Source organism: Rutilus rutilus (genome assembly GCF_951802725.1).
Source record: "Rutilus rutilus genome assembly, chromosome: 23".
Classification (NCBI taxonomy): domain Eukaryota; kingdom Metazoa; phylum Chordata; class Actinopteri; order Cypriniformes; family Leuciscidae; genus Rutilus; species Rutilus rutilus.
The window spans coordinates 10,141,547-10,163,968 of NC_140233.1; the positions used below are offsets into that span (position 1 = coordinate 10,141,547).

At 35.5% G+C, this 22,422-nt stretch overlaps 2 protein-coding genes across 11 annotated transcripts in view; one reads left to right on the top strand and one right to left on the bottom strand.

Moving 5' to 3' along the window:
* sv2bb (synaptic vesicle glycoprotein 2Bb) overlaps positions 1-17,180 on the bottom strand; it is a 43,243-nt gene extending 26,063 nt beyond the window's left edge. Inside the window, exons 1-3 of one of the 4 annotated variants that reach the window (XM_084396717.1) lie at positions 17,064-17,180; positions 15,140-15,203; positions 11,911-12,022 (exon numbers count right to left, since the gene is read on the bottom strand). The gene's annotated coding sequence lies outside the window, so the exon portion shown is untranslated. Of the gene's footprint in view, positions 1-5,477; positions 5,791-11,910; positions 12,023-15,139; positions 15,243-17,063 lie in introns of those variants that run through there. The other 3 variants (XM_084396718.1, XM_084396716.1, XM_084396719.1) reach the window with 3 other exon arrangements.
* A 1,784-nt stretch (positions 17,181-18,964) lies between these two features.
* Positions 18,965-22,422, top strand: part of LOC311283441 (A-kinase anchoring protein 13) — a 92,773-nt gene continuing 89,315 nt past the window's right edge. For all 7 annotated transcript variants that reach the window (XM_084397832.1, XM_084397835.1, XM_084397836.1 and 4 more), the window contains exon 1: positions 18,965-19,337. The gene's annotated coding sequence lies outside the window, so the exon portion shown is untranslated. The remainder of the gene's footprint in view (positions 19,338-22,422) is intronic.

Sequence of the window (22,422 nt, forward strand, 5' to 3'; positions counted from 1 at the left end):
AAAATAATTTATAATGATTTTGCATAATTTATGTCATCCATAGCTTTGGTGAGAAGCTTGCATCCTGGTTAACAGCAGCATAGTGCGTGTTGATGTATGTTTCCACACAACCCCTCCCAGCATTCCCCTCTCCAGCTCTCCCTAGATGAAACAGCCAGCTGGGTGTTACATAACCGTTGCTCTCTGAGTTCACGTATGCACCTATTTTCCTGCTCCCGTGTGCAGTTTCTCTCCCTTTAATCATGCGCTGTAATGCACAAAAAACAATGAGCTGCATAAAAACAGATATTTACACTATTCAGTATTATTATACTGTGCTGTATGCAGTATTCATGAAAGAGTCAATCTAATGGATATTTCACTGGATATATGAGGGTTCATTTACATATTAGTCAATTAATTACAGTAAAGGCCCAGGTCATTTCAGATATCTGGAGGACCAAATTTAGATGCTTGACTGAGATTTTTCTATGTTAAGATGCATTTTTTAAGGTGACGTAGTTACACTTTACTACACTTAACACTAAAATATGCATAATTACAAGTAACTAACCCTAAACCAAACCATAACTCTACATTAAGAACATGTAGTTAATTAATATTATTCAGTACTTATGTGTGTAAGTACAACATCACCTTAAAATAAAGTGTAACCGGTATGCTCATATATAGTAATTCATGCTCATACATACATACATACATATATATATATATATATATATATATATATATATATATATATATATATATATGTATGAGCATGAATTACTAAATCAAAGAAAAAATATTTTTACTTATATATATATATATATATAGTAAATATAGAATTTTCCCCAAAATTATAAAAATTATATATGATATAAAAAACAAATCATAAATAAATATATATATAAGAAGAAAACAAATATTATATATTTATATTTTTTATATTATACACTACTTTAAATAAAGAGGACAGTCTTGTAGAATTATAGGTTATATTATCTGGTTTGGATGAAACATCACATCCTGAAAGATCTCTAATAGGTGTCATGCATCAAAGGGTTACATCTAATACCTTACAATGAAAGCATGGAAATGAATTCCATGCACATGCATTTTAAGATCTACAATATTCTCCATCTTTAATCTTGTGGTAGCCACACATTCGATAACACGCTTTTAATACTATCACACACATGCATAGACAGATTGCGAGGGATAAATACAATCCGAGAGGTCCATTAAGCTGAAGAGGAGACGCGCGTCTCACCCACCTCTATTTGAGCTTGGAGATGCACACATTACTATTACAAATTTAAAGCTATTGATCGAATCATTCCCGTGCCTTGCAGCTCAGCAGAGCACACATAAAACATGCTGTGTGAAGAGTTATCAAGATCTCCAATAGCAATAACAAGAGTCCATTTGTGGCATAGCATGTGTTAACTGCAACAACTAGTGTTAAGTCTAGATACATTTTCAAAGAGATTTAGTGCTGATAAGCAGGAGTGGATCCCACACTGTATCACATCTAGCATCATAACTCTATGGAAGCCAGAGGTCTCTATTAGTGGTACCATTAGGAACAAGCTAAATCTTATTGATTTCCTTGGCATGACGGGGGTCACAAAATGTCCTCGCAGTCATAAGCCAAATGATACCCTTTGCCAGGCTTAAATTATATATAAAAGGAAGGTGAATGAGAGCGAGTCTATAGTTAACATGGGATAATTTATCAACTCTTATTACAGCTATATAATATTTTAACTTAAAGAACAATCAGTGAATGAGCTCCACTTGGACCCCAAAAGTAGCATTGTCTTTGAAATTACATGGGCGTCATTGCATTGGCGAGTATAGCTTTTATGAAATATAATTTCAAAATTTTTACATTTCAACTGGTATTAGACACAAGATAAAACAAATTACTTCTGTTCCACCAGTTTCATCAAATGCAGTGCAGGGCTGACGTCAAAATCCAGAAAACTAATTCACCAGTGGTTCCCTTGATATTTTCCGGTGGGGTTTTTCAATTTATAAGTAAAATAAGGTCTGTGGTAAACATAAGTTGATGAAACATAAATTACACACACCCATATAGAAAAAACATAATATTGAAGCTGTTACGTTAATAAAAAATAATCAAACGTATGTTTCTAATAGGCTAAGTAACTCGATAAGAACATTTGGTGTGTGAGTGCGTGTAATTTACGTTGTAGAACAAAACGTCCAAGTATCGTCAACTTATGTTTACCACAGACCTTATGTTACTCATAAATTGAAAACCCACAGAAATCTTGAGGGAACTGGTGAATTAGTCTTCCGGGTTTTGACATCATCCCTGCACCATTGCAACACTCCGCCCTCTCTATCTTTCATTGGTCAAACAAACAACTGGCACGCCCCAAATTCATGCTATTGGTGGAGCCTGTTGCTATGTGTGGCTTCTCAAACAAATACAGCAATGTTTTGAAAACACCACAGGGTTGGTGACTTTTTGGAGACTTCAAAATGGCTTACTTATAGTCCAACCTGATCTTATGAGACAACATAACTATTTTACGCTTTGGCGATGGTGAATTCATTTGAATTCGCACAATTTGGTACAAAAACTGATTTTTAGAAGAAAAAACTAAGCTTAAATCTAACTCTCAGTGGAGCATAAGAAAATCGTACATACAAATTCACTTCCAATTCACCAAAACGTTAAATACTTTTGAAATACCATGAGGGTGTGTTGTATAGTCTTAGTATATTAAACAAGAATAAGAGAGCTTTCAAAATCAAAATCAAGAGCATCATCTTTCTGAGTTAAATGTGATATTTAATTTAAAAAAAAAAGGCTTTATTTTGTCAATTGCAAATTATTAGTATTTTATGTACGACCATGTCAACAGAAAAGAAAAGTTGTTTCAGGAAAATCACATTTTGATTCAAAAATGACAACGACAAGCAAACAGCAATGAACCATTCACAATACGACCAGAAATGCACAATCAAATTTGATTCATATTGACTTAAACACACATTAACTCTTAAATCATGCACTATTCAATCATATGTACGCCACAACACATGCCTAAGATAAAACATTGAGGCTCAACCTCTCCAAATGGGTTTTCATAGTTAAAACCAAAGAGTTTATCAATGGGCATAAAATATCTGTTCAAATGCATAGTTATTCAATTAAAAAGCAGCACAAAGGGAATAAATCACAGAGGCTCAGGGAAAAGCCGCCATGTTGATCTATTAGGGAGAACCCTGCTGTGAGCAGAGCTCTAGTAAAATATTAAAGAGTCTGCAGACATCCACGCACTTCCTCACTTCAGCAACATTTTCTTCTACGGCTGTCTATTATTGCATACCTGTATATGTTTTATTTATTTTTTATTCCATTTGTTGGTCATAGAAAGCTCCTCACTGACAAGGAAACTGAGCTTTTGTGATGCTTAACTAGACGTATTTGTGCTTCATTGTGTTGATGTCTGGCACCTCTTGGAGATAAACAGATATAAAGTCGGAGGTTAATCCTCATGGTTTCAGGAAGCTGGTTCAAACAAAAGTGAGGAAAAAGAGCTCTTTTTGCAGTAAAGCATGATTTTCAGGGACGTTCTATTCCAGCTTCTTCTTTTTTTTTGCTTCCTCTTGAGATTTACCGTCCAGAAAAAAGCTTCTCTCGCAAACATAAAACACAAGCCAACTGTAGGACTGCAAAATTGGCATTACATTAACTGCCAACGCTAGATTGAAAAAACAGAAGTCTTTTAGCGAGTTCCACTCTTTGCACATGCTCACATTCAATTCCGTCCATGTCGATTAGTTACAAATGATTAAAAACATGAGCATTAGATAAAGTTAGTGGTGAAATTGAGTGTGAAGTCCCAGTTTAGTCCCAGTAATGGTGCCAATTTTTCGTACGGTTGCTTATATATATATAACCTAATTCTTTGTATCCCATTGATCTCATTGGTAAAAGCTAGTATAGGCTACATTTAACAACTTCGCTTTATATTTTGATCATTGAAAGAGAGAGTTTAGATTAAATACTATACATTTATCTGAGACGTGTGTATATATACAGTATATATATATGTATATATTGAACATGTATATGGATTTAAACATGGTACAATGTTGAAACTATAATTTAGACTACAAAATATTCATTAAAAAGCAAGGTTTTTTCTTTCTTTTTAGAAATGAAAGACATTCCATTTGGGAATTGTGTGCTATTTTGAAAAGTCTGAGTATTCGCCATCTCTTCTAGGGAGCTTTAGACTCGTTTCTGACAGTGGAACATCTCACACTATGATGCAAAAATGGGTCCAAATTTGATGTAGCGCTTCTGCTAACTCAAAGCAGTTTCCAAGATCTTGTTTTCAGCCTGCATTCCCTCGCCGAGAGGTGCCTCTAATAAGTCATATTTTTATAACATGTTTTCTGCCTTTGATCACCAGAAATCCACGGAGGAGCAGTTTGAAAGCCACAGTAGACAGCTAATGATCCAAAGAAATCTAGGAGGGGGAGGTTTTTTTTCTAGGTTTGCCAACATGAATAAGTTCACCTGCAGTTATATGTATAGATACAGTATTATTTACTACATAACTAGCTTCATCATGAGCTTTTTGAATCTGAGAAAGGCTATAATGGTGATTCTGGTGCCCGTGAGACATTCAGAGGATATAAATAATGCATATGTTTTTATCCATTGCAAGGAGATCCCCCACCCTTCAGTACACAACTAGCACACACACAATTTATAAATACACACTATTAACACACAACTTGCATTCGCCCACACAGCACAAATACACACACACACACACAAGGTGGAATGCGCTGAAAGTGATACATCAAAACATCAATTTTATAATTTAATCAGTTCACACGCTTGCATCATTGCACATCTTATTTTCATGAACTTAATGATGCTTTTCATGTCTAAAAGAGAAGGCCAGCATATCTCTCTTTTCTGCGAGGATCAGTAATCTGAAAAAGCAAGTTTTGTAATGCTTCCAGCACAACTTCTCTCCATGATTGATGACCGTTCTTCTTTCCGAAAGTGGCGACGATTGTGCACTTTATCATATTAAATGATTGCATCACTTAGTCTCTTCGGGAGAAATATTTTCACTGTGTATTGATTACGTAACTGCTTCCAAAATCTACTAGGCAGCAACCAGACTCTTATTGATTCATTCTATAAATGGAAGCATCACCTAAACGCTTCAATGTCTTCGGCTACAGTTGAATTTAAAGAAAAACTCCCTTTAGCTGAGTTTTCTGTGTAGTAATGCTTAGTTTTCATGCCTCTGTGAGCTTCAAACATGGTTCTTCCCTTTAATATTTCATAAACTTTTACTCTGCAGAGTACCCCACTGCAATCTCTACTATGGACTTTCATGGCAAAACAAAACAGAAAAACACATTTGACACACAATATCACTATATATATCTAATACACAATACACAAAGAAACAAATCAACTTTCTTACCGTTGAATTATGCTGACTATGCATCAAAATAATCCCTCTATTTAAAAAAAATTGAAAATTTGAAATACCCCAAAAAGCTGTGTATCCTGTAATGACGGCCTGTGTTCAAACATGAGAAAGAGAGAGAGAGAGAGAGGGATCATCCAGACAGCCAGCAGAGATGCTGAACAGAAAGATTAGGATGCGAGCGCTCTTACACACACTCTCCTTCCCTCCTCCCGATCTGTTCATTATAGGAGGAGCTCCCAGAACACGCCCAAGCAACTCACAATGGTAGAGTCCATCCCTACCTCTCTGCTCCTCGCTCACTCCCACATGTGCCAGAGCTGGCGTGAGGGAGCAGCGACTGTTTGTGATAGAGAGAGAGAGAAAGAGAGAGAGAGTGTGAGAGAGATGGAGGGAGAGATATTGTAGAGAAAACATGAATGCACATCAGGGAGGAGAAATTGGGCTTGGCAGATGGATAGCTGCTGATGGGGGGGAGTGACTCTTTATTAATGATGGATGGGGTTGCTTCAGTGGACTGTGATGAAAATGCATATCTATCTATCTATCTATCTATCTATCTATCTATCTATCTATCTATCTATCTATCTATCTATCTATCTATCTATCTATCTATCTATCTATCCATACATCCATCCATCTCCACCTTACATTCACCCCATGAAAGGGAAATGCATCACTATTCTTCACATATTGTTTACCAACTGCAGTGCTCTCACCTGGCAAGGTGTGTGTGTGTGCGTGCCAAAGTGCTTTAGGGTTTGCCATATGGAAGTGCTGCATAGTCTGTACTTCAGAACAATGAATTACCTAAAGCCTGATGAAAACACTTCCCACAACTCACATGTGAATAAAGCAGATGTCGTAAACACTGTTGTTTCGCCAACTCGAGGCTTTCTGCTTGACCTGACTTGCACTGGATGTATTTAGTTACGTATTTAAACATAATTTATTATGATTCATTAGTGTTGACAGACATATGTGACTTAATTAAAAAATATGTGACATCCTGATTTTTTCTTGTGTTCCCTGCACGTATTGTGTTGGAAATGGAATCATTAAGCTGTTTTATGCTTTCTAAAGAAGTCTCATATGCTCACCAAGGCTGCATTAATTTGATCAAAAATACAGTAGAAAATATTGTAAAATATTTTTTATAAATTTAAATGTACTGTTTTCCATTTTAATATGTTTTAACTAAAACTTTGCATCACATGAATAAAGGAATAAATTACATTTAAAAAATATTGAAATAGGTATGTATTCAGTAATTCAATATATTTTATATAATTATAATTGAAATGATATTTATGATATTTATATATATATATGAAACATATAGTAGGTATTTAACTAATATAAATACCAACATTTAACTAAATATTATTTTGTAATTATTGCAAGAAGACAAATTAAATCAAGGAAACATTTTTTTAAATTGTTCATTTAAATGAATAGTTCAAATAAACCTTATATGCTGCAAGGTGCAAAGCAATATGACAATTAAATGTGACATATTTCCATTCATTGGAAATATGAGCTTGGTGCAAGTGCAATGAAATATGACAAAAACAGTATATCTTTTCCCGTTTATTGGAAAAAATTGCTTGTCGTTACTAAAAAAAAACTACATTATTTAAAACAGCGACTATCAGACAACAGAAAACCGTAAGGAGTGTTGTTAATGTTAGTTAGTTACTCTCCAACACCGCCTCAACATATAGCTTATTAGCACGAAATGAGAAAAGAATAGAGCAATGGATATGGATATACATATGGATAAACAACCATGTTCTACCCCTGTATTTCTGCACCAGCCTACTACATAATAGATTTTGAACCTGCTGATGAATACATTCATGCAGCATTTATATGGTACAGGAGGAGAGATCTAATATGGAGCTCCAGCAAGTGCAGTGTGATTCATATGCTTCCTCCATGTGTTCCTCCCCCTGCCCACTGGTCCAGCCCCTGTCGGCAGACCCAGTTGGTTTGACCTGCTGCTGGGTCGTCATTATAAAGAGTGGATGTCCCACACAGGAAAGGGAAAATCTCACTAATCCCACACAACATAATTCTGCTTGCATGAGGATTAGGGTCAAGCATTGGGCACAGCCCATGACCAGATTTAAATCATACACCCTTGCCCACTCCTCATCTGCCATCATCATCATCATCATCATCATCATCATCGCCCTTTACCCTGAAATTAATCAAAACAAGGGACCTTTTGCGGGTGGGAAAACATGCCCTAGGCTGTCAGGTCAGTCGTGTGATTGTTAAAACATGTTTCTAAGCCAAAGCCTGTTTCTGCTTGGGTGGAAATGAACTGTTTCTCCATCCATGTGAGGAAGACAGGAACCTCGCAGGTTGAGATGCCTCTTGAGACATCTTTGGCAAGATGAAAGTTTTCTACAGTCTTCACTTCAAATGAAAGACAAACACATTTCTAAAGTCAAACATCAGTAACAAAACATTTTACAATAAGGTTCCATTTGTTAGCATTAGTATTACATTAGTTCAAATGAACTAACAATGAAAAGTACATCAATCACTTATTAATCTTAACATTTTCTAATACATCATTAAAATAAAAAAGTAGTTGTTAATGCTATTTAAAAGACCTGAGCTAGCATGAACTAACAATAAACAGTTGTACTTTACGTTAACAAAGATGAATAAATACTGTAACTTGCACATTGTTAGTTAATGCATTATGTTAACTAATGGGACCATGTATAAAACATGGCCTATAACAATTTAAAATGGTATTGAATTGAGACATCACAGCATTAATAAAATAGATATTCATTTTGAGATTCGCTAAAGATAACAGGGTACCACTTTAGATTAGGGAACACATATTCACTATTAAGTAGGGGTTTTCCCTCAATAAACTCCTAATTACTGCTTACTGATAGTCAGTAAGATATTGTTGTAGTGGTTATGTTTAGGTATGGGGAAGGATTAAGGGATATAGAATATGGCCATGCAGAATAAGGCATAAATATGTACTGAATTAAGTACTAATAAACAGCCAATATGCTAGAAATATTCATGCTAACAAGCAACTAATAGTAAATAGTGTTCCCTAATCTAAAGTGTTACCAATAACAGCATTATTAAATTATTAGATTAACTTTAGGTTAGCTGATGGCAAAAGTAATTTAATTTAAATGTAAAAGTAGAAAAAATGAGCATGCATATATCCAATATTAAATAATAAATTCATATTGCCAGATAACTGATGTGGTACCAATATATTGTGCATCTAAATGTGCAAACTGGTGCTTAACGTACAAGTAAAATGTTCACATATAAGTATAATGACTCGATAAAAACCCAATATTCATTCAAAGACCTAAAGTAAAGCCAGATTTTCCCTGCAGCACCACAGAATTATTATACTTGATGCAAACATTTCATTTTTGAGACAGCTACTAAGAGAAAACTCTCAAACGGGGTCTGTATAATGCAGACTCATTGTGCTTATTTCTGCTGAAGTACTTTTCTGGCTCGAAAACAACGTTCCTTGTCCATCACTTAGGAATGATGGGCCGGGGATTGACCGTATGCAGTATATTCTACAAAGCACTGGCTTGCATTTCATTTGAATTAGATTTTTTTTGGGACGTGCAAATCAGTCTACGGTAGTGCATCAATAAAAGTGAAACCTCAGATGCTGATCCTATGCCATGTGATTGGCTGTTGTTGGCATCACTCTGTCCTCTCTGAGTAAAAACTGGGCTGCTGGGATTTGTAGTTGGTATTTGGTAGCTCGAGTATGGATGGACGCTTGGTAACTCTTGTCAACAGATAAGTAGACAAGCCTTTACATTAATCAAACTGCGCCAGTCGTCAGTAAGCTCTGGAACAGATCATCATTAAAGTCTAGGACTAGAGAAAGACCCCCCAGTCCACCATGAGGTATAAATTAGAATGGGACTAGCAGTAAACGCTTTGTCGAAGCTCTCATCTGCTCTGGAGGATCCGCCAATAAAACCAGCAATAAAAACGAGTGATATACTGCACGAGTGAGAACATGGTGCTGAGATTCACTGCAGTGTGGGACCTTGGAGCATTTAGTCATTCCACTTTCTTAATAGATCAATTCAATATGATTTCAAACACAAGTGGAGTAGATTACATCCTTGTAGTTGGGTTTTCATTATTCTATTATGAAATTTATATTAATGAATATATAATTATATGAATTTTGTGATGTGACAAAAAAAATGCAGGATGGAAACAAAATGTTACAATTCAAAAATGAACATAAATTATTTATATGATTGCTTGAAGTTGATTTTTTTTTTATTTAGTAAGAAGAAATGCACATAAACCATTACTGAAAAACATTTGCCAAATACATTCCTGGATGTGCGTCAAAAATCTAATGTCAACAAGTCATGTGACTGAATAATAATAATAAAGAAAATATGTTGCTCTTTTCATTCCACTCACAGAGTCACAGTCTTTCCTCAAAATTCTGCATACAATTACTTCCCAGAACTGACACATTTTACTGATGTCTCCATGAAATCAAAATTGGTGTTTTGCAGCTTTAATCCACGACTGTCAGCTTTGAGGTCTCAAAAGTTGACCAAACTAACTCGTATGCAAATGTGAAATTTACAGTGTTTCCCTATACAGGGAAAATGTCTCCAAATAAAACGTGACTTACATAATGTTTAAATAGGAAATATGTCAATACAGAAGACAATGTTTCTCTAATCATTTCATAAGGTGTGACATGAAATCTTATTTTTGAAAAATACTTTCGCTCAGCTTAGCTGGCTATCAATATCAGCAAGCCTCTTACCCTTTAAATGAAGAACTTGTCGAAAACACAAATAGTACCTGGCAACCCACAGAGATGCCAGGTGCACCCGGTCTGCATGTGGGGGTGGATTATCTATTCATCTGAATAGAGGCAGGGCTGCTGAATAAACAAACCACAGAGGTTGATGTCTCGGCCGCCTTTGCTCTCTTGAAGCAAGCAGCAGATAACCATATCGCTCTGGATGCCCAATTATCATATGCTTAAGTGTGCTTACACCATAGAGAGATCAAATACTTCACACTCGGCATTCTTGCTATTATGCTATTTTAAAGGTTCCTAATTTTGTTTGAATATCTCCTACAATAGGCTTACATGCATCCAAGGTCAAAAAACACTTAATAATATACACTGCAGAATGATCTATTTTCTCACAATGCCTGAAACGTTTAAATAAAGGATTCATTCTCTCTAAACCCCTCTTTATGCCACAGAATAAAACATTTTAAAAGATAATTGCGAACTTTTTTCCTCAGAATTTCGAGATGTAAGCTCGCAATTGCAAGAGAAAAAGTCAGAATTAAGAATTAAAAGTAATTACCTTATTTATTTTTTATTCTGTGGCGGAAACAAACTTCCATACCTCGTTTCTAAGAGCTACTCTGCTCTGATTGGTCAGATGGCCTAGTCTGTTGTGATTTGTCTACTGCTTACAGCGCCTGTTGGAAACGAAACGCTCATTACCATATCTGAATTTCAGCTCCGGAGGCTTCCTAAACACTCGTGCACAGTTATATAAATCAATTTGGGGACGAATCCTCATCCTTTGGAAGTGGATTTGCATTCGCAGCATAGAAAACGGCATCTTCTCGACATGTCAACAAATCTCCCAACAAACTCTTCCAAGCCTCGGCTACAACTGCAGTGTTTAAGGGTCTTTCGAGGGCAGCCAATGAAGACCATATAGGTTGTCATTATGCACATTTGTAACAAACCTACATAAGTTTGAGCAGAAAGTAAGACTGGAATTACTGACAACTTGTTTCAGGCAATTCAGAATTGATTCTTTCTTTTAGGTGACAACTTTATTTGTCGTGTTCTTTCATCTTTGAAACTTTGCAGACCTTTTAAATTCACAAACAGCTATATTACACACTGCATGAAAGATAAAATACAAAAAGGGGGCACTTTAAAATCTATTTCCATGAATGCTTCTTATAGTCAAAACAACATCCCTCTACACACCCACATGCCTCTTATTCACAATAGAGTCATTATGTTTACCATATCTCATGGGCACAAGTGCTTTGTCTAAAACTCTATTAGTTGTGCATTGTTGTGGCTAATGGATTCTGCTGGGCTATGTGCTTTTTTGTTCACATCCACAAGTGACTAGCTCAAAACATCAGTCTTGGTAATTATAGACATCACTTTGTGAAATTAACCTGCCCAAGTCTGGTAAATTCAACTAATGAGAGGTATGACATTTAGAAAACTCTCAAGTCTTGTATCTTTTCTACATTTAGTGTCTCAGTTGGAGACCCCAGCAAAAAGGTCAAGCTCATCTCTTTGAGCGATTGCCTTTCTGAGTGACTGTGACTCAGATTGGAAAGTTGTGGATGATGTAGGGAACAGATCCGGGCTTACCTGGCCGACGTCTGGAGTGACTTTGGAGGTCACACACATCACACCGGCTCATTAATCAGACTTGAATGGTCTTCTTTTATCTGCCTTCCAATTTCCTTATACAGTGATACATCTGACACAGAGGCAAAAAACAATGTCAGTGCAATACATTACCAAACACAAGTAGTTTATATAGTCATACAGACATTTTAAAGTTGCAGTAAGCGCTTTCTGAGAAACACTGTTGATATTTAAAATCAACCGAAACAAATTGCTCCCTTTATTGCTCCGCTCCCAAAATGCAAGAACACACTGCGGAAGCGAAGAGAAAAAATTCTTTGTGAAAAACTTAGCGAAGATGACGGACCAACAAGAAAGAACAAAAAATGAACATGCAGTATAGCGTACTAGCAAGAGTTTGTTAAAGCGTAACTCTCGCCAAAATGCCACCTAGGGGCTTTTTGTTAATCTACCCGAGGCAAACTTTTGTTTAAAAGCATAATTAGAATGGAAACGCCACTTTTAAGTTTGACCGTATTTTCTTTTTCGGTCAAATTGCCTTTTGAATGGGAGTGCTAGGGGCACGACTATGAGAGCATGAAAATCGCTATTTAAGAAGGCTCGACACAACATGAAACTTTGCTCGGAGTATCACCAGGGGCTCTACACATGAACTCGAGCATTGAGAACATTGTTTGTGTACACAGAGTTTACTAAAAAGAAAGATTTTGAACAACTCACTGTAGCTGTTGTTGTTTCCGTCCATTTTGTCAGTCAAAAATAGTCAATCTCCGAATGCAACGTAACGGGGAGGAGAGTAAAGATGGAAAGCTCCTAAAGCTTAGTTCCATATAAAGTCACGAATAATTTGTTGTTTTGTCGTTAGTGAACAGTGTTGGTCAAGTTACTTGGAAAAAGTAATTAGTTACTGATTACTGATTACTTCTCCAAGAAAGTAATCCAGTTACTTTACTGATTACTTATTTTCAAAAGTAATTAGTTACTTTACTAGTTACTTTACTAGTTACTTTTCAAAAACATGATGCACGAAATGAATACGCTATAAAGCAATATACCTTTCTGCTTAATTATATTCTTTCTGCATATTCCATCATCTAAAATTGAATTAAATGATACATTCTTTTTTTAAACTTGTTTTATTAGTTTCAGTATTTAAACTTTATGCACATTGCATCAATGACTCACTCATTAAGATGGTCTCCTGCCGCCTCCTACTGGCGGTTTATTTTTAAATTATTTCTATGCATAAATAATATTTCTTATTTGTATATTCAAAAAATATTTTAAATAATCTCATTACATTATTTAATGCAGTTTATTTGATTGGTAACAGACCTTTAGCATCTTATTATTCTATTGTAATTTATTGATCAAATTTAAGAATTTTAAATCAAAGATGAAGCAAACGATTAGGGAAAAATGCCCTTTATAAAGGTTACAATATCATAAATATGCCGATTTATATATGTTAAAGCTGACTGAACTGATGAGAATACTGATTCGGAATAAATTATATTTACAACACACACAAAAAAATCTAATTTTTTTCCTGTTCTAACAAATGTTTTTACTCGGACAAGTGAATGACCGACTGAAGGACAAATGAAAAGGCTTAAATGTTGAGCCCTGGTATATATTTTTTATTATTATTCATTTATTTACCCATAAACCTGGCTTTAGGAAGCCATAAGTTACAGTGGCAAGAATAACTTTGTGAAACCTTTGGGGGTGGTGGACAGGGTTTACATTAAGACAGGAGTTTGCCTTAATCTAGTTGATCATGCATTTCTTTTCTTTTATTCCACAGCTGATGTGTGCAGTTTTTTATTGCTTGCATTAAAATAATTTTCTCTTGATTTGTTTTTTAATTGCAGTCTTTTTCTTCTGCCATTCATGCTTATCAGCTCCATGCAATCTTAAGTTTTTCTTGGTTCAGCTGCACACAGTCTGAAAAGGTTTTTTGGCAGTTTGCTAAAATAAAAGACCCATTCTTAGAGCTGTTGACTTTTCTACCTTGGGAAAGAACGTTAAACGAACAACTTAAAAGGCATGACAAATCATGACATAAGACTGACATCACTCACAACGTACCAATGCATTATCCCTCATGAACAAATATAACGTCTGATGTTTGCACGTGCATACAGTTTACCATCATCATCGTTCATGAATAAACATGACGTCTGAACACGGACAAACGATGCGTGTTGACGCGTCAAAATTCACGCGTTTCGTTTAAAGACTTTTGAACGCGATCGCTTGCCATAGTGTTTACCACTGACTTCGCGGCGCTCATGTCATTGTCACTCACGAGTCACGGCTCACGTCGCGAGACAGTCTCGCAGTATAACGCAGTAACGCAACCTGCTGACGGGGAAGTAACAGTAATCTAATTACTGTTTTTGCAATTGTAATCCCTTACTTTACTCGTTACTTGAAAAAAGTAATCGGATTACAGTAACGCGTTACTTCTAACGCGTTACTGCCCATCAGTGTTAGTGAAAATCAATATTGACCTTGTATTTGAAAAAGGATCCTCATATAAGAAACAATACTAAAATTCAGAGTCAGTTAATTCGCATTCGGAGATCGACTACTTTTGACTGACAAAATGCCGGCGGACGGAAATGTTTTTTTTTACATTTTTTAAAAAATCGCTTACTGCACCTTTAAATCAAAGAGAGATTAACAATGAGAATTATGTTCTATTATTAATTTCGTGAAATCCATATATGGCTTCAAAAATTATGCCTGAGGAGAAATAAAAAAGTGTATTTAAAATGCATAAGATTTCAGTATAAAATAGATGTGAATATTTACGCTTATTGTGTGAATAATTTTTAAACTAATATATATATATATATATTAAGCACAACTGTTTTCAACATTGATAATAATAAGAAATGTTTTTTGAGCAGCTAAACAGCAGATTAGAATGATTTCTGAAGGTTTTCTGAGTAATGATGCTGAAAATTCAGCTTTGCCACACAGGAATAAATTACACATTAAAATATGCACTTCAACAATCTATCTCTGAAGTCATTCTACAGGTGCGTTCACCCCATAAAGACCAAAGCACCAGAATGCCAAATAAATTATTCTTTAATAAATATAGTTTAAATATTCCACAGATAAACATCCTCAATTCCTTCATGCACAGTTTGTTTTCCTTTAGTTATAAGAATCTCTTTGCTCTAGTAATTTGCTCTGGCAACTAATTTTTTTTTACCTGTTGCTGATATGCCGATATCTTTATCACACAAGGTGTTCCTTTTGTTTTGTATTGAGGGGTTCTGGTTCAAGAGAATGATGCAGAAAGAGGAGGGAGAGAGTGAGAGTTCCTTGATGCAGTCTGTGCAAGGACTGAATGCTAATCAGACAGAGGCCTTTCCCCATGCTTACAGCAGTGCACATACATCTTGTCAGCCCCTGCAATGATACACACATACAGCCACACACACAACAGATCCAAGGACCCTCCCTTACAACATTAATAACCCAAACCCGGTTACTTTTGCTTTACTCATGGTGTAAAAACACACTAAATAACAGACACATATAGCCTACATGTACATATTAACATTTTAAAGACAAATAAGTGCATGTGTAAATGTTTCCCCCTGGGGATCAGATTGATCGTCTGTCATCGTCATTGCAGCAGCAGTTCTGGAGACCGATGTTTTAAATGATCATTTAAAGGGTAAATCACACTTGCCTGAGTAAAATGTTTTCTGAATGGTGAAGGCGTAGGCTGCCACTAACAGCTAAATAATTCAGCAATATTGATGTGACGGTACACAAGCTTTGCCTGGCATTTGTCATATAAAATGAGAGCACGCAGCGAGAGATGGAGATTGTGAAGCTCTTTTGTAGTCTGTTTGCACACTTTTATGTTTCAAATGAACTAGATGCTAGCGAAATAAATGAATAAACATGTTTCAATATTTCTGTCTTTAGAGAAAAAGCCTATTTAACTGTATTTTTGCATAAACACTTTAAAATGTACATAGTTAAAAAAAAAAAAAAATTATATCAGGATTTCCATATTTACAAAAAAGTACCATGGTGCTATAATGTTGCTTTGGAAAGACAAAAAAATAAATATTTAAATAAGTAATTAAATAAATAAAATACATTTATTATTATTATAAGTGTATATTATACATAAAGCAATAATCTAATAATTTTTTTACAAAAAAAAGAAAAAATGATTGGGGTGGGAGATGCATGGGCTGGAAAGTTTTGTATAGTAAAACTGTCTATCATTCTGAGATCAATAGCGTCCTCTACAGGTCAGATATAACACTACAGGGGTGCATAATTATTATTATTTTAGGCCTACAGTACATTTGGGACAAATCTCCCAAACCTTATTAAAATAATGAATCCATGTGAGATCTGCGAAATATCTGAAGAACAGTGTTCAAAGCCATGCAAACTAGAACAATTGAGAACAACTCTGAATAATTTATACGTTTTTGCATCCTTTTTAACATTAAGGCTTAGCCTGCGTCAGCATAATTCTGAGACGCATAAAAACAAGTTGAGAATTTTATACACATTTTCTGCTAAACTTAGCAAATTTCATTATAACCATATCGAAAGAATCGCTTTTGGGGAAGAATCATTTGTTCTTCCATTTCCATAATTATTTGGTAATGTTTTCTATCAATGAAGATGTAAAATTCACCAAATAAATTAATATGTGGACATGAAATATTCATTTGTGTGGAAATTATATTATCTTAAATTACCAGCTAAGGAAAAAAAAGTCATTAGGCAATCCCCCGGTTTCACAGACAAGGCTTAAGACTAGTCCCAGACTAAAATGCATGTTTGAGCTGTTTTAACTGAAAGCACTGATAGACAGTATCTTAAAATATGTCAGAGCCATTGTTTTGTCTCAAGATACACACCCGTAAGTTTTTTTTTCTAAGGCACATTTATAAAAGCTACTTAAATGCCCTAATTGAACTAATGCCTAATCCTGGCTTAATCTAAGCCCTGTCTGTGAAACCAGGCATATATGTACAAAACCATTTTACAGTAATATATTAGTCCCGGTTTCAGTTACCCGAAATAATATAATCATACATTATAATACATTATACAAATGATACAAAAATATATAGACTTTTTTGAAGCATTTTTACCAGAAGTTCACAAACATGTCATATTGTGAGTCTCTGCTGGGCAGCGAGTGTCTGAGATCAGTGTGTTCTGGAGCAGCCCAGCATGACAGGAACCGGAGCCAGCGTTCCTCGTGTTCTCTTATTTATTTAACCCAAGACAGACCTCAGAGAGAGAGAGAGACAGAGAGAGAGATACAGAGAGATACAGAGAGAGAGAGAGAGAGAGAGAGAGAGAGAGAGAGAGAGAGAGAGAGAGAGAGAGAGAGAGAGAGAGAGAGAGAGAGAGAGAGAGAGAGAGAGAGAGAGAGAGAGAGAGAGAGATACAGAGAGTAAGAGAAAAAAAGGTGAGAAATACAATTTCACCCTTGCTGTGACCAAAATTGACCATGCCACAAACTGTACCTTGGGTTGAAATTCACCTAATAATCCATGTGTAACCAGTCTTACTCATCCTCATCTGAGCAGGATTTGAACCGGAGTCTCCTGCGTGGGAGGCGGGCGTGCTAACAAGGACGCTAAAGACCTTAGCCTCTAATGTTAGAAGCTAGCGCGCCTCTTGAGATCAGGGGAGTGAGGTTTACACGCACAGCTCTTACTGGCCTATGACACATGCAGGGCAGAATTAGGCCAAAACCCTCTATTAATCCACATTGAGAAAAGAGCCATCAAATGTTGTGTGACCACAACAGACTAAACACGACTAACAATAATCAGCCTCAGGACCCTGACGCCCTCATCCACAGAATACGGCCCAACCAAATGATTAATGTGCAAATAGAAAACTACCAAGCTAATTAGAATGAAACAACACAAAAACAATATACATATTGTTGTACTATACAGATTAATGCACAAGCTCAATATGTACTTTGTGAAAAAAGAGACTGCAAAGTACATCAATTCCTGCCACAAAAAGAGGGAAGAGTAGTCCAAACAGTGACACACACACACACACACACACACACACACACACAAAACTCAAAGTACATAGACTGTCCTACTAAATGCTTTAGTGTATAACTTGTCATGCCAATAAAGCTCATTTGAATTGGAAATTTGAAAGGAGTCTCGATTCATTTAAGAGCCAAAGAAAGCACCACAGTCCTTGATAGACAGCAGACACGTGGTAGCAGTGAAACCAGAGAAGACTCTTGGGTCTTTTCTCCATCTTTCATCTCGGCTGCAGCACTGTGAGGAAGGAGAGGAAATAAGTGCGAAAATAAAGAGGGGATTTATTGGAACTACATAACTAAAAGAACGCACAGATTGGCATTACATGGTTTGGTATACAGAAAGTTTATCTAGTTTTATCTTAATTTAGTATATATAGACAAATAATTTAGACAGACAGAGATAGATAGATAGATAGATAGATAGATAGATAGATAGATAGATAGATAGATAGATAGATAGATAGATAGATAGATAGATAGATAGATAGATAGATAGATAGATAGATAGATAGATAGATAGATAGATAGATAGATAGATAGATAGAAAGAAATGATCAGAGTTGTAATATTTGAACTGGACACAAGAGGTCACCCGCACTCATTTTATAACTTGTTATTTGGCATTGAATTTTCATTTGAAACATCGAACAAAAAATATCATTGGCGTTCAGCAACATGGCTTCTTAGACAGTCGTCGGTTATAAATATGAAATACATAAATAAAAAAAACTTTAAATAACATTGGACCCTAAACACTACAGTCATGACTTTAACTATACCAATGTAAAATGAATACACCACAATATTAGTATCCGTGCACGGTAATCTACTTCAGGACAGATAAATGAGTTTGGCCAAATATTCTCTTAAAGCTCTTTGAATGAATCCACAGAGAAGCACGCGCCAGGCAGGGCTCGGGTTTGTAGAGACACCTCATAGCTCCCACTAACTGTTGGTCCCGCCCTATGAGGCGTGCGGACTAGAAGAATAGAAGTTGCAACAGTGTAACAAGTGATTTTTGTCTCTACATTCTGAGACTTTTTACATTCGTCAAATTCACAGCGTAGAATAAAAGTTGCAACGTTGTAACAAGCGGTTTGTTGCGAAACATTTTTGAACGTTTTTTTTTGTACTCCAGTCAAACGCTGAAGCACAACATTGTAATAAGGTAGTTTGTCTCGCCGCGTTCATTGCACAACTAGTGGAATAGAAGGGCATCTCGGTGTGTTTGCGGTAACTAGCCAAAGACTCGTGGAAGACGATGTTGGATGGTGTTTTGTGAGCGTTTAAAGGGAATGAGAGTGAACGAGGGAAGCACGCTTTGAGCACTGCAGCGTTCGAGGTAAGATAGCCTTGGTTTTTCTACCAGGACTGCTGTAAAGTCATTGTGTACTGTGATGTTACCTGGTTGTTCTGCTTTGAGTGTAAATTATGTTTTATTTGACTCATAATAACTTATTTGCAACAAGATGTTAACCCCTGCTGGTAGGTCCATCTTATAACTGTGTGGAACATGGGAGCTGGTCTTTAATTGGACCACGCTTGTCATATTTAAATAAGCATACTTTTCTGATTAAGACGATGTTTTTTATTTCGAAAAACGTGTAGATGCTTCACATTTTTTCAGTATTTTTGTATTTGTAGTATAATTTCTAATACGCGAAGATGCTTTGACTTGTCGCTATATTGATTTTGTTAACGTACTTTACATTTAAAGCAAATTTGGAATAGTTCTGTATTATTTGTATTTGTATTTTATTGGTTTATCTTGTGTGAATGGTCACAATATTTCAGTATTTCGTCACAATATCCATTCTATATAATATTTTATATTAATCAATCATAGTATTGTTCTCCATGTAAATGCAGTCATTATCTGCTCTACCAGCAACCAAAATGATCTTGACTAACTTAAGATGGTATGACCAGCTGGTAGCTGGTGGTTTTGAACCAACTAGAAAACTATCATGTTCCAAAACACAACTATCAGCTTTCCAGAAGGGACTTTTATTTATTGTATTGCATTGCAATGACTTTATTATTTTTGGTTTAAATTTATATAGATATTTAAAAAAAAAAATTGCAATAATTTGTGAACTTTTGTTTAGAGTTTTTACTTTTGTTTGTCTACTTTTCACGTTGGTTATTTTATTTGGTCTCAGTTCTGATTTTGAAAGAAAGATGATTTTATAATTAGACTAAACACACAAGTTAACCAAAACCATTGAACTATTGGCTGACAGGTGTCTTTTGGAATAAGGATCACACTTTTGATGTTGATCTGAACTCACCTGAGCAATATGACATATTTATATCAATAGACCGTATCGACCAGTTCTGTAGACCGGAACTCTGTGCTCATATTCTAATCTTTCTGCAGTTTGATATAAATGGTGTTAACATTTAACCCGAGTCTTTCATCTTCAAAGGAGTCATACTCGAAGCATGCAACATATTTGTGAAGATACTTGCATGCACAGTCATCTGTATATAAATTGATCTCATCAGATGATGGCACTTGACTGTCATTAGTTGTTAATGTATTATCCTTCCTGAGTTTAAGGAAACTGTAGCCTGAAATGACTGAATCAAGGACAAAGGCAGAGTAGTAAACACTGTTAAGATTGTCCATTGCATTTTATTAGAAATATATATATTTAGTACATTTATAAATATAAATGTACAGTATACATATTTGTGTGTTCCTCAGACTCCACAGTCCTCAGATTATTGTTCTTATGTCTAGAAGCTTTGGAATTCCCAGGGTGTGTTTTGTATTGGTTCGTCTGTTATTCCTGGCCTTCCTCTATTATTCATTTAAAGCAGTGGTTCTCAACTGGTTTTGCTTCAGATCTTGTAAGTACCAACATCGATTATTGCTCAAAAGTTAACAAAAAAAACATTTGACATTTTTAATATTAATGTGAAATACGTGACAATGAATTTTGCTATCCTAACTGTTAGGGGTGTAACGATACCCTAATTTCACGATTCGATACATATCACGATACTGAACTCACGATACGATATTATTGCGATACTCCAAGACATATAATAAAAGGTTAAGAAAAAATGTACTGTTGATTAAATGCTAAATTTGATATAACATTGTGGGTGTAAATGAATAGGCTTGGACAGTGGTGACACCAGAATAAATATATTCATGATTCATGATTCTGAACCTGAAAATACAGAATTATTTTAGACGAATATGCTTGCACTCTGTCACTGGCTAGATATATTAAAAATAATGTAGGCCACTTTTTACTGGTAACATAAGCATTATCAGGACCCACTAATATTCCCCCATTATTATACATTATATTCAACATAATATATTGTAGTTTAATGTAGTACTGACTCTGAAAACTTAAATATTTTCTCACAGGGTAATTTTTATTTTGGGTGAACTATCCACGATACATATTGTTGCATTTTTGTATTGCGATATATTGTGACACGATATATTGTTACACCCCTACTAACTGTACATTATAGTTGCATTATTGTTTTCCCTTGCTGTCCGTTACCAGCTGAGAACAACTGATTTACATTTTTCAGTATGTTGCACTTTTGCTCCTTTGGGAATTGCTTGTGGAAATCTTGTTGCTTCTGGCCAGATCAAAAATCGAATAACCTTGCAAATTTCCTCAGTACTTTCAAAGTATTTGCCACCTTAACGAACCACACGTAAAAACTTAATGGCATTAAAAAAAGTGTTTTGTTCCTCCAAATTTCGAGCTTGTGCTTTATCAAGACATAGTTGTCAAACAGTGAAAGTGTCCGCAAATGATTATGGAGATGAATCCACTGCCAGAAGAAATCCAACAGGGTTCATCTGTATCCCATTACAGAGAATGCAGTTTTAGCTTCTTTGGTAGAATTCCTGGGGGATTGATCATTTAGGAAAGATTGTGCCGCAGTAACGTTCATAATCTAATCTATGTTGGTGGTCATCATTGACCAAATAAGGCATGATGGTTCAAATTTGGTTTGTCTTTTTTTGTTGGTATGTGCAGGGTGGGTTTGTTTTAAAGATAATTTCTATTCCCTTTCAGATTCTGCATATTCAAAACTGAATATTTGAAGAGCCTCTTGCTCACACTGTACTTTGCTCTACATTCAGCAGGCCAGTCAGTATTGGATGTCATATGAAATGACATACAATACCCACACACTTAGACTGAATGTTGTTGCAGCAGCTTCTTATGCTATACACTACCATTCAAAAATTATTAATTTTAGTTAGTAGTATAATTTTAGTAGTAGTAGTATTAATTGAACCTAGAACACTCCTTTAAAGCAAGGCAAAAACCTTTTAAGCTATGATGAGGGAAAATAAAACAAATAAAGGGAATAAGCTGGGTGTGTTCACAACTTCATACTTCAATTAAAACAAACCCAATTGCGATCGGTTAGAATTTGAA